We start from the raw sequence: 12,094 nt of genomic DNA on the forward strand, positions 1-12,094 counted from the left end.
CCCTTTGCCGGGGGCCGCCAGCTTCAATCTCCACCCAGCGCGGCCTGTGGACTCTGGTAGGAAGCGGCCGATTCGGAGATCCAAGCCCTCGGAGGTTATTCTCCCGGTCCAACATCGGAGTTCCATCCCGGCGAGCGGGCCTGAATATCGGGCCACCCGTAGCGGCGACTGCCGAGGGCTCTGGAGGCTCCGACCACGGGTGAACATTAAGAACAACAGAGGAAGAGGACTGAACTTTGGTGCCTTCCCTCTCAGTGGGAAACTTTGATTCTTCTGTGTGGGGATGTTTTATGTTGGACTATCGTGTGTTGTGTACTTTATTTTAATTGTATGGCAGTATGGTGAACACACATTACACTGTGCTGACTGGCACATGTGACAAATAAATGTATCTTGTAGCTTGTGTTTAATAAGAGAGCACGATTAATTCATCATTAAAGACTCCCTGAAGCTGTCGAGTCTCATTGTATAGTTAAAAGTTGCAAATGGAGAGAGAGGGGATACACAAAAATGCTGGAGAAACTCAGCGGGTGCAGCAGCATCTATGGAGCGAAGGAAATAGGCAACGTTTCGGGCCGAGACCCTTCTTCAGACTGATAGGGGGTGGGGGGGGGGGGGGGGGGGGAGAAGGGGAGATAGAGGAGATAGTTGAGTTGAGTTGAGATGAGATTAGTTTAGATTGCATGAGTTTAGTTTAGCTTAGTGTAGAGATACTGCGTGGAAAGAGGCCCTTCGGCCCATCAAGTCTACGTCAACGAGCAAAACACAAAGAGCTGGAGGAAATCACCAGGTCGGGCAGCATCTGTGGAGGGAATGGATGGATGATATTTCAGGTTCACAAGTACACAAGTTACAGTAGTAGAATTAGGCCATTCGGCCCATCGAGTCTACTCCGCCATTCAATCATGTCTGATCTCTGTCTCCTGGTCCCATTCTCTTGCCTTCTCCCCATAAACCCTTGCCACCCGTTCTAATCAAGAATTTGTCTATCTCTGCCTTAAAAAATATCCACTGACTTGGCCTCCATAGCCCTCTGTGGCAATTAGTTCTACAGATTAACTGTCCTCTGACTAAAGGAAGTCCCAACCCAAAACATCACCTGGTATAATGAAAGGACTGTAAATGCTGGTGAATACACAGTGCTGGAGTAACTCAGGAGGTCAAGGCAGCATCTCTGGAGAACACGGATAGGTGACGTGTCAGGTCGAGACCTTTTATGTTCAGTTCAGTTTACAGATACAGCGTGGAAACAGGCCATTCATTACATGATGAACAGCAATCAGCCCCATACATTCGTTCTATCCTACACACTAGGGACAATTTACAGAAGCCAATCAACCTGCAAACTTGCTCGTCTTTTAAATGTAGAAGGAAACTGGAGCAGCTGGAGAAAACCCACATGGTCACGGGGAGAACGTACAAACTCCGTACAGACAGCGCCCGTGATCAGGACCAAACCCGGGTCTCTGGCGCTGTGAGTCAACAACTCTACCGTTGCGTCATCGTGCCGACCTGGGAGGTATGGATTTAAATTTCATGGTTATAAATATTAATGTTTTAATCAGCTTTTAATTATTTAAAATACTTTAAACAGTTTAAAAATTGTGACGTGTGTGGAACTCTGCATTTAACATTCATTCCAGGATCCACCAGCTTTAGGATTCTTCTTCTTCTTCTTGCGTATGGCGTGCACAGCCTAAAGTTGCAGGACAACTTGTTCTATTTGATCTTAATTGATTGTGCACGCCAGGTTGATTGCATTCGTCGAAACAGGGCGGACCACGGGAAGGTTGCAATCTCCCACCCCAGCTTTAGGATTGAATCACATCCATCTTTCCACCAAGTAGCAGGAGGCTATAGATAAAGACAAGTTGTTGCTGTTTTCATTTGAGGAAAGTGCTAACATAATGAGTATGGTGGTATGGTCACCAGGATCAATTTACAGTTTTACCAAGCCAAATAATCTACAAACCTGTATATCTTTGGTATGTGGGAGGAGACCTGCGCACGCATGGAAAACCCACGAGGTAACGGGGAGAACATGCAAACTCCGTGCAGACAGCACCCGTAGCCAGGAACAAACCCGGGTCTCTGGCGCTGTCAGGCAGCAGCTCTACCGCTGTGCCACCATGCCGCCCCTAATAGTAATAGTAGAAGCATGTTTGAAAACTTTCATTTATGCATGCTGCTACTTTAAGGTCGATGTTTCCTCCATGCAGTCGTTACACAGGATGTTGTCTAATTTGAGTGTGGAGCTGCAACAGCAAGTAAAGCCTTTCAAATTATTCACATTCATTCAGAGTGGGATGAGGAGGTGACGTTAGCAAAGAGTCCCTGTGTTAATGGACTGTGAACATGGCACACGGCAGGAGCCTCGAAATTCTATCACATGGCGTGATGGTTATGAAAGGAAAATTCAATATCATTGGCTTTTCTTTCGCACCGCTCACAAGGTACACTGTTTTCCTCCTGCATTTTCTCTGCTGCTGATAAGGTAGTGGGCCTGTTCCGCTTAGGCGACTGTTTCAGCGACTGCCAGGGACCAGTTTTAATGGCATTCACCTACGACACCTGGTGACAACTTACGACAGCACCTATGTCAACCTACGACAACAAAAATTGTCGGCACTATCGCTGAAAAATTTTCAACGTTGAAAAATGTGCGTGAGTCGCCTGTGGTCGCCCAAAAAATTGCCTAGGTGGGACAGGCCCATAAAGAACATGAGGGTGGTGGATGTAAGGAATGAGCTGCCAGAGGGGGCAGTTGAGGAAGGTACTATAACAACATTTCTAAATGATCTTATGTCCAAAATCATAAGAGGAATCGATTGGGTTAATGCATTAAATGTACAATAAGGTATTACATTGATAATAATAATAATAATGGATGGGATTTATATAGCGCCTTTCTAATACTCAAGGCGCTTTGATAGTCTGGCATCTCTTGCCCAGAGAAGGGTAACCGAGAACTGGAGGACATAGGTTTAAGGTGAAGGGGAAAAAATGTAATAGGAATCAGAGGGGTAACTTTTTCACACATAGTGGGTGGTGGGTATAAGGAACGAGCTGCCGGAGGAGGTAGTTGAGGCAGGGACTATCGCAACGTTTAAGAAACAATTAGACAGGCGCATGGATAGGACAGATTTAGAGGGATATGGGCCAAAGGTGGGACTAGTGCAGGTGGGATATGTTGGCCGGTGTGGGCAAATTGGACCGAAGGGCCTGAATCCATGTAATATTACTCACTGACTAAAAGGAACCAATCACTTCATTCAAAGGGGAGTAATAAAGCATTACTGCAACAGCTTTTGAATCTGCACTGTGATTGGAAATCAAAATGCAGATCGATGTAAATGGCTGAGTTCAAATAGAAGTTGATTATTAAGGCAATTGCCCGCACCAGCAAAATATGAATAATTAATTTTGTTTTATCAATGTATGATTGTTCCAGCAGACGTCCGAACTCACAGGTTAGCAATATGCTTTTACCATGTCAATAACATCTGAAAAGTTTTCATTAAATTCATCACGAATGTTCAATCCAGCTCAATGGGGTTTACTTAATGAGTCATTCGAGCTGAATCACAGAGTAAACTCTTGGATTCGAGTGCTGTTTTGTTGTTCTGCTTCACCTGAGAATAGTCAAAGGCCTGGATAGAGTGGATGTGGAGAGGACATTTCCACTAGTGGGCGAGTCTGGGACCAGAGGCCACAGCTTCAGAATTAAAGGACGTACCATTAGGAAGGAGATGAGGAGCAATTTCTTTAGTCAGAGGGTGGTGAATCTGAAGAATTCATTGCCACAGACGGCTGTGGAGGCCAAGTCAATGGATATTTTTAAGGCAGAGATAGAGAGATTCTCGATTAGAGCGGGTGTCAGGGGTTATGGGGAGAAGGCAGGAGAATGGGGTTGAGAGGGAAAGATAGATCAGCCATGATTGAATGGCAGAGTAGACTCGATGGGCCGAATGGCCTCCTGGAACTTATGAACGTGAAGAAGGGAGATTCGTCCTTATAATTCCCAGTCTTGATCATTGTCTATCATTGAAGATTCAGAAATCTGGACAAACAGTGTTTTTCTATCACTGTCAATGTCAACTCATGAATAATGGACACTTACATGCCAGTAAGGTTAACTGTTGTGTGATAAAAAGCAGACTTCATAAGTTCTTCAATTCGTAAGTGATAGAGGCAGAATTCAGCCCATTGAGTCTACTCTGCCATTCAATTATGGCTGATCTATCTTCCCCTCACAAAACCCATTCTCCTGCCTTCTTCCCATAACCCCTGACACCCGTACTAATCAAGAATCTATCTATCTCTGGCTTAAAAATATCTTTCTTCTTCTTGCGTATGGCGTGCACAGCCTAAAGTTGTAAGACAACTTGTTCTGTTTGATCTTCTGTTTGTGCACGCCAGGTTGATTGCATTCGTCGAAACAGGATGGACCACGTGAAGGTTGCAATCTCCCACCCCACTTAAAAATATCCAGTGACTTGGAATCCACAGCCTTCTTTGGCAATGAATTCCACAGATTCACTACCCTCTAACTAAAGAATTTCCTCCTCATCTCCTTCCTAAAGGAACATCATTTTCTTCTGAGGCCATGGCCTCTGGACCTAGGCTCTCCCACTAGTGGAACCATCCTCCCCACGTCCAGGCCTTTCACTATTCGGTAAGTTGTAATGAGCTCCCCCTCATCCTACTTGCAAACGGTATTGAGAGTGGGCCAAGCGGGTCCCAAGTGGGTCCACATGGTTTGTTGCTGTGCGGTTGTGTGTGCATTTCTGCGAGTGCATATATATATAAGAGCTGAAGATAGAGGCAAAAGCTGGAGTAACTCAGCGGGACAGGCAGCATCTTCTGGACAGAAGGAATGAGTGACGTTTCAAGATCGAGACTCTTCTTCAGACGCTTTAGAAGTTCTCCTCCTCTCTCCAAGGTCTGAAGAAGGGTCTCGACCTGATACGTCACCTATTCCTTCTCTCCAGAGATGCTGCCTGTCCCGCTGAGTTACTCCAGCATTTTGTGTCTATCTTTGGTTTAAACCAACAACTGTAGTTCCTTCCGATATACAAGAAATTCTGGAGTAAAAGTATTTCCCACTGGTCGGCACATCAACAAGGTTCCAATGGAAGGAAACAATACATTTATAACGGCACAATGATGCAACTGGTAGAGCCGTTGTCTCACAGCGACAGAGACAAGGGTTCAATTCTGACCTTGGCTGCTGTCTGTGTGGAGTTTGCACGTTCTCACTGCGATTGCTTGGGTTTCTGCTGGTTGCTCTGGTCTATTCCCACATCCCAAAGGCGTGTGGATTTGTCCTCTGTAAATTGCCCATGGTATTTATAGACTATGGATGCAACAATGGGATAACATAGAACCAGTGCGAACATGTGACCGGTGGGTCAGCATAGACTTGATGGGCTGAAGGGCCTGTTTCCATGCTGTTTCTTTCAATCAATCAATCAAACTGTGCCTGCAAACACTCTGAAGGAGGTTATTTTGATGTATTCTTGAATTCTGCGTGAATTAACAGCAACTTTGAATTCTTCGAGAACTTTTCACAAATTATTGTTTCGTAAGATGCCTTACAGTGAAAAGATCAAATAAGAAGTTCTCCCGTGCTGGTTAATTACCCCCACACGTAATTAAATGGTGCCTATTATGAGACAAACCCATTCACAATTCTAACATTTGGATGATGTTATTATATTGTATCACAGCATGGTTGGGAACAGCTTCACCCAAGACCAAAATAATTTGTAGAGAATTGTGGACGCAGCCCAGACCACCAGGCAAACCAACCTCCCTTCCATTGACTCCATCTGCACTTCACACTACACTAAGGATCAGTCGCACCCCTTCTCCCATCTGTCATCAGGCAAGAGATATAGAAATGTGAAAAGACATATATCCAGGCTCAGGGACAGTTTCTTCCCAGCTGTTATCAGGAAACTGAACCATTCCTATCAACAACTCGACAGCAGTCCTGAGCTACTATCTACCTCATTGGAGACCCTCAGACTATCTTTAATTGGACTTTATCTTGCACTAAACGTTTTTCCCCTTATCATGTATCTGTACCTTGTGGACAATTGTAATCATGTATTGTCTTTCCGCTGACTGGTTAGCACACAACAAATGTGATTTTTCCATGACTATTGGTGTTGCTTCAATACCAGTTGGCCATAACCAAAAACATTTTGGTATGACACATTTGTAATGGATTTCTGGAATTTAGTGGTCATTGAAACTGAACACTCTTTACGGTGCAATGTCAAATACATTTTTAATTCACTCTTGGAAGTGCATCTTGCCACGTTCCCCAGCTTTAGCCTGATCGCTACGTTTGGTTTTTCAGCTGAGCAGTTAATTGGACTAAACAGAATATTTTCCATCACTAAATCTAATATTCAGTTTAATTGGTGAGGGAGCTGCTGTCTATTCATCCAATGATTAGTGCGGTGAATCAATTTCATGGAACAAATAAGTGCTACAGTTGATAATTTAGCAATGTTAGATTAAACAGAGCATTTTGCATTTCATTTGGCTATTGACCATGCTGAAATGATGCCATTGCTCATCCTTTCATTGCTTTTTGCCATGGTCGTTAGGAAAATCACGTACAATTTCCGATAACCATGGTATGCATGTGACGTTGCAAGTCAACATGGTATTTGTCAGTGTAAGGAGAATATCATTTGCCTCTCTTCTGCTTACTTAACCCTTCCATTTATGTCTTCCCGTGGTCTATAATTGGGTGGGATGGTGGCACAGCTGGCAGAGCTGCAACCCCACAACACCAGAGACCAGGGTTTTATCCTGACCTCGGGTGTCGTCTCTGTGGAGTTTGCACGTTGTTCCTGTGATGATGTAGGTTTCCTGCAGCCGGAGTGTCCTAATTTCCGCCCACATCCCAAAAACGTCCAGCTTTGTTGATTAAATGGCCAGGTAAAATAGTAAGATTAAACGAGAACTTACCAGTTTGAAGTTTGATCTGTATTTTATGAGGAGTTACGATGAGGGATTACGTGAAGAACCCGCTCAGTGCGCAGGCGCGGCATACTTCCAAGCAGCGGTGTGGAATCACAGATAGACACAGTTATTTTGAAGTAAACATAGTAAAGATAAGGAGACATCAATTTATTAGTTTGATCCATATAATGAGGGTGGGAGTGGAGGGCACGTAATCCCTCATCGTATCTCCTCATAAAATACAGATCAAACTTCAAACTGGTAAGTTCTCGTTTAATCTTACTATTTTACTTCGGAGTCACGTGAGTGACTACGTGAAGATTTCAAAGCTCTGTGATTTCAAACCGTGTAACAGTTTCATTTCACTCACTGCCGAAGTTCTTGAGGGAGGAAGTGTTATCGTAATGAACCAATGAGTCTATTTGTAGAAAAACACAATGGTATTTTTTAAACAATAACAACAAAGAATTAAGTTGCTCCCCTGGGCTTAAATTAAATATTTGCAGTTCGTAAATCTTTACTGCAAATAAACCAGGTTTTGCCAACGGCTTATTATAAAATTTCTGAACGGTCTTTTCCCTTCCCACCATCCTGCTGTAGCCAGGATGTGGTCTATAGGCATGTCCATTCTTTAGCCGTCGACATGGATGCTGCCCTGGTGGAATAAAATTTGTACATGTTAGTGTTTATCCCAGCAGTTTCTAGCACCTGCTTGAGCCATCTCGCAATGGTTTGGCTCGTACCCCACCATAAGGTTTTTGTGACTGACCCACAAGGCTTTTCATCTCCCTCGAATATTCTGGTTGTGTCTATGTAGGATAGTAGGTGGGTCATGGCACATAACCGTGGTTCTGGTGGGTAAGCCACGACTGGATTAGGTGTTCCTGGTCTGCTCTGTTTGACCAGTCGCTGGATAACGACAGATCTGGTCTGGAGCTGTGATCATGTTGTCCAGTCGCAATAGGTGTAGTGACTGGACCCTCTGAATGGATACAAGTGCCATCAACATGAGCGTCTTTAGTGTAGCTTGCTCGAGGCCGGGGGATCTGGCTGGTGGCCATTCCCTGAGATATGTCAGGACCACACTGATATCCCAAATATGGGTATACCTGGGCTTAGGGCTTGATATTGTAAATGCCCTTCATCAGTTTTACCACCAGTGGATGGGATCCCATCGCCTGTTGTCCTGCCGCTGGTTTGAGATAAGCAGAAAGAGCACTCTGCGCTGTGTTGATGGCACTGTAGCTGATCCCTACATCGTGGTGTAGATGGCCAGGAACTCCAGTATGTTGGTGGCTGTAGCTGTTGCGTATGTTGTCCATGTTTCCTGGCAGTACTTCTCCCTTTTTTGATGCTGGTTAAGTACTGCCTCTTGGTGGATGTTCGAAGGGATGCCGACATGGTGGTGATGGTTTGTTTGGACAATCCCCGTTCCAGGTAAGGTCTGTTCAAACTTGCAACCCAGGCGTTTAATTATCTCATGGCATGGGTGTTTAGCTTACCTGGTAGGTAAGTAGCTGATAGCCAAATATGTCTTTCGACACACCATTGCCAAATCATGTTGACCAATTTGTCGCATGATAATGATTTTATGCCACCCATTTGGTTAATATAAGCCATCACCGTAATATTTATCAATTTGTAACCGAACATGCAAGTGCTGCATATTAGATAAATATGCTTTTAAACCATAAAAGGCGCCCAACATCTCTAGATAGTTAATGCCCAGTGTAAGTAGTAATGATGACTCTAGTTTAGTCCATCTACCACTTGTGCTGGATATGGAGTTAGTCGCTCCCCAGCCTTGAGCACTGGCATCTGTTTGAATAACTAAAGTAGGGTTAGTGATAAAGATAGGGCTGAAACTATGCCAAACGTTTTCTGCCCACCACTGTAGCTCTGATATTGCTTCAGTGGGTAAGTTCATGACACGATCATAGTGACCTGTATGTCGTTTTATTGCCCGTACCTTTGCTCTCTGTAAATTTTTTGATAGTGCAAAGGTCCGAATTGTGTAGCCGGAAATGCTGCTACCATTTCCCCAATTACTCTTGCTACTTGTCGAATAGTTGGTCGCTCGTTGACCATTAATTTGTTGCATGATTGTGCTAATTCAACCATTTTTGCCTTTGGCAAGGTAACAGTCATATGGACTGAGTTAATTGTGAAGCCCAGGTAGTCCATGATAGTGGATGGCTTCAACTTAGATTTATCTGGATGTAGGACGAACCCCAGAGTTCCGAGGAGCTGTTTTGTAGCTGATACTGCTGCCACAGCCAATTCCATCGTTTTCCCTACTATGAGAATATCCTCCAGATATGCCATGACAATATGTTTTTGTTTTCTTAGTATTGCCATGGTTGGGTTCAATATTTTGGTGAATAATCTTGGGCTGAAGTTAGCCCATAGGGCAATGCTTTGTACCATCCAGATAAATTTTAGGTATCTGCGATGATCCTTGTATATGGGTACTAGATAGTAAGCATCTTTAAGATAAATGCTTGCCATGAAGTGTCCTTTGGAATTCAGTTGTTTGGCAGTAACATATGTCTCCATTTTGAAATGTATATACTTAACAAATTTGTTTAGTGATGTTAAGTCAATGATGATGCGACAGACACCATCTTTTTTGGTTTTAGTGAATATATTAGATACAAATTCGAAAGGTTCATGTTTGGTCTTTTCGATGACCCCCTTTGTGATAAGTCTCACCAGTTCAGCTTGTCCCTCACGTTTCTCTTTGACGGAGGGAGAAATACCCTTTGGGGCCATTGTTGAACTGGCGGCGTTTTTTCTGACATGAATTGTATTTTATATCCTGTAATGTTGTTGAGTATATACTTGTCACTCGTGACCATACCCCATGCTTCTTTAAACAAGTGTAATCTCCCCCCTGTTAATAAAGCACCCTTATTCTCTATATGCTGGTAGGGACCAGACCCACCTACCTCCATGGTTATTGGCGATTCTGTTTCTTCATTTTCCTGAAGATTTTGTTCTGACGTGCTGGCGATGTTGGGGGGAGGCACATTTTCCAGAGGGTCCGCTGCGGGCCCTGATCTGAAAGATCTTTGGGGATAATGTGTGGACCCCAAGCGTTCACCAGTCCCATATTGCGGACGTCGACTGGTGGATGCCGTGGGGTGCTGCCGCTTGGATATCGGAGGTCTTGGTTTGCTCGTCCCGGGGCCTGCCCTCATTAGGCCGAAGGTTTTTGATGCTTCCTGCATCTCCTTCAGTTTTTTATTGAAATCTTTCCCAAATAGCAGCGCGTCCGTCTCCGCAGCTGGGGCTTTACACAAGCCAGCAAATTTGGGATTGAGGGCAGGTCTTATGTTTCCCTCCGGAGATTGTTGATCTCAAATTGTGTGGTACACATTAATGCCAGCACATCCTGCTGGCAGGTATCCATCTCCGTGGTCTCCACGGAACGAGCAAAGGCTGTGATGGCTGACGTCAGGAGCCTTAGGATCCGCTGTAGCTTGAGTTCTTGGGTCTGGATGTGTGACCCACATGCCCCCAGATTTGGCTGTTGACACTTTTTACTTTGAGGGCCTCACCGTTTTCTGGTGCTGTGTTGTTTCAGCACCTCAGCGAGCACCTTTTCCAGTAATGATTGATGCTGGCCGCCATACTTGGTTCCAGCGGTGCTCCAGCCCGTGGGGTTGCTACAAGCGGTCCATCACACCCAACAGCTCTTCATGTTCCTGCACCCCTGGCATACTCCCGAATTCGTCCGCCTGCCCCTGTTCCAGACCAGCCCAGCCCTGGTCACCAATGCTAGCCTCCAGTAATGAGGGAGCAAAGGGCAGTGCATGAAGCACTGTGGAGGGGGTGCCTGACCTCCCTCCGCGAGAGCGCTCTTTCTGCGCATCTCGCTGGAGCTGCTCCAATTGCTGTTGGATGCAGCTCAGGCGGCTGTCTCTCCTCCATTTAGGTGGAGACATGTCCCCGTCCGACGAATCGGACGCCACCGGCCGGATGCCTGTTCGGATGGCTAGACATCCAGCCCGCAGTTCAGGCACTAGCGGGAGTGGGCTCGGCGCGGTGATGGGGATAGCGGAGCGACCGGTAATTGTTCCTACCGCCTGTTGCTGCCCCCCCCTGCAATGGAACGCTCCTCCGCTGGAGTCGAGCGGGGGACAGGTTCTTCTGGAGCGTTTGTGCCTTGTAGTAGCGAGAGCGCCCCTCAAGCAGCGCGTCTTGCAGGCACCTGCTCCGTGAGCCGCTCCAGCGGCTCAGGCGGCTCTCTCTCCCCCCGCTGTTGCTGCCCCCCTCCCCAACGGGAAAACGGGGGACAGTTTTGTTCCAGAGCCTTTTTCTCTGCCTGTAAAAAACACAAGCAGAAAAAGGCTCACCTGTAAAAGAAAACCCGACCTCAGGGTACTCACCTGACGGTCCGGTTCATCCTGTAACGGGACAGCCTAACTCCCGTGGCAGCCGCTGTTGCACTGCTGGCGTAATGCCGCGCCTGCGCACTGAGCGGGTTCTTCACGTAGTCACTCACGTGACTCCGAAGTAAAATTGTAAATTGCCCCTAGTGTGTGGAGCATAGTGTTGGTGTGCAGGGATCGCTGGTCGGTGCGGACTCGGTGGGCCGAAGGGCCTGTTTCGGCCCACCTAAACTAAACGACTCCATCAGTCAGAAGAAGGGTGCTTTCCATATTGTTTACAAAGTACTATGTTTACATATTCTGTTATGCTGCTGCAAACGAGAATTCAAGTTCAAGTTCAAGAGAGTTTATTGTCATGTGTCCCAGATAGGACAATTAAATTATTGCTTTGCTTTAGCACTCCAGAACATAGATGGCATGAATACAGAACAGATCATTGTGTCCATATACCATTGTATAAATATATACACACATGATTAAATAAACTGATAAAGTGCAAATAAACAGATAATGGGCTATTAATGTTCAGTGTTTTGTCCGAGCCGAGTTTAATAGCCTGATGGCTGTGGGGAAGTAGCTATTCCTGAACCTGGACGTTGCAGTCTTCAGGCTCCTGTACCTTCTACCTGAAGGTAGTGGGGAGATGAATGTGTGGCCAGGATGGTGTGGGCCTTGTTGATGCTGCCAGCCTTTTTGAGGCAGCGACTGTGATAGATCCC

This window comes from Amblyraja radiata, chromosome 32, assembly GCF_010909765.2.
Source record: "Amblyraja radiata isolate CabotCenter1 chromosome 32, sAmbRad1.1.pri, whole genome shotgun sequence".
NCBI classification, from domain to species: domain Eukaryota; kingdom Metazoa; phylum Chordata; class Chondrichthyes; order Rajiformes; family Rajidae; genus Amblyraja; species Amblyraja radiata.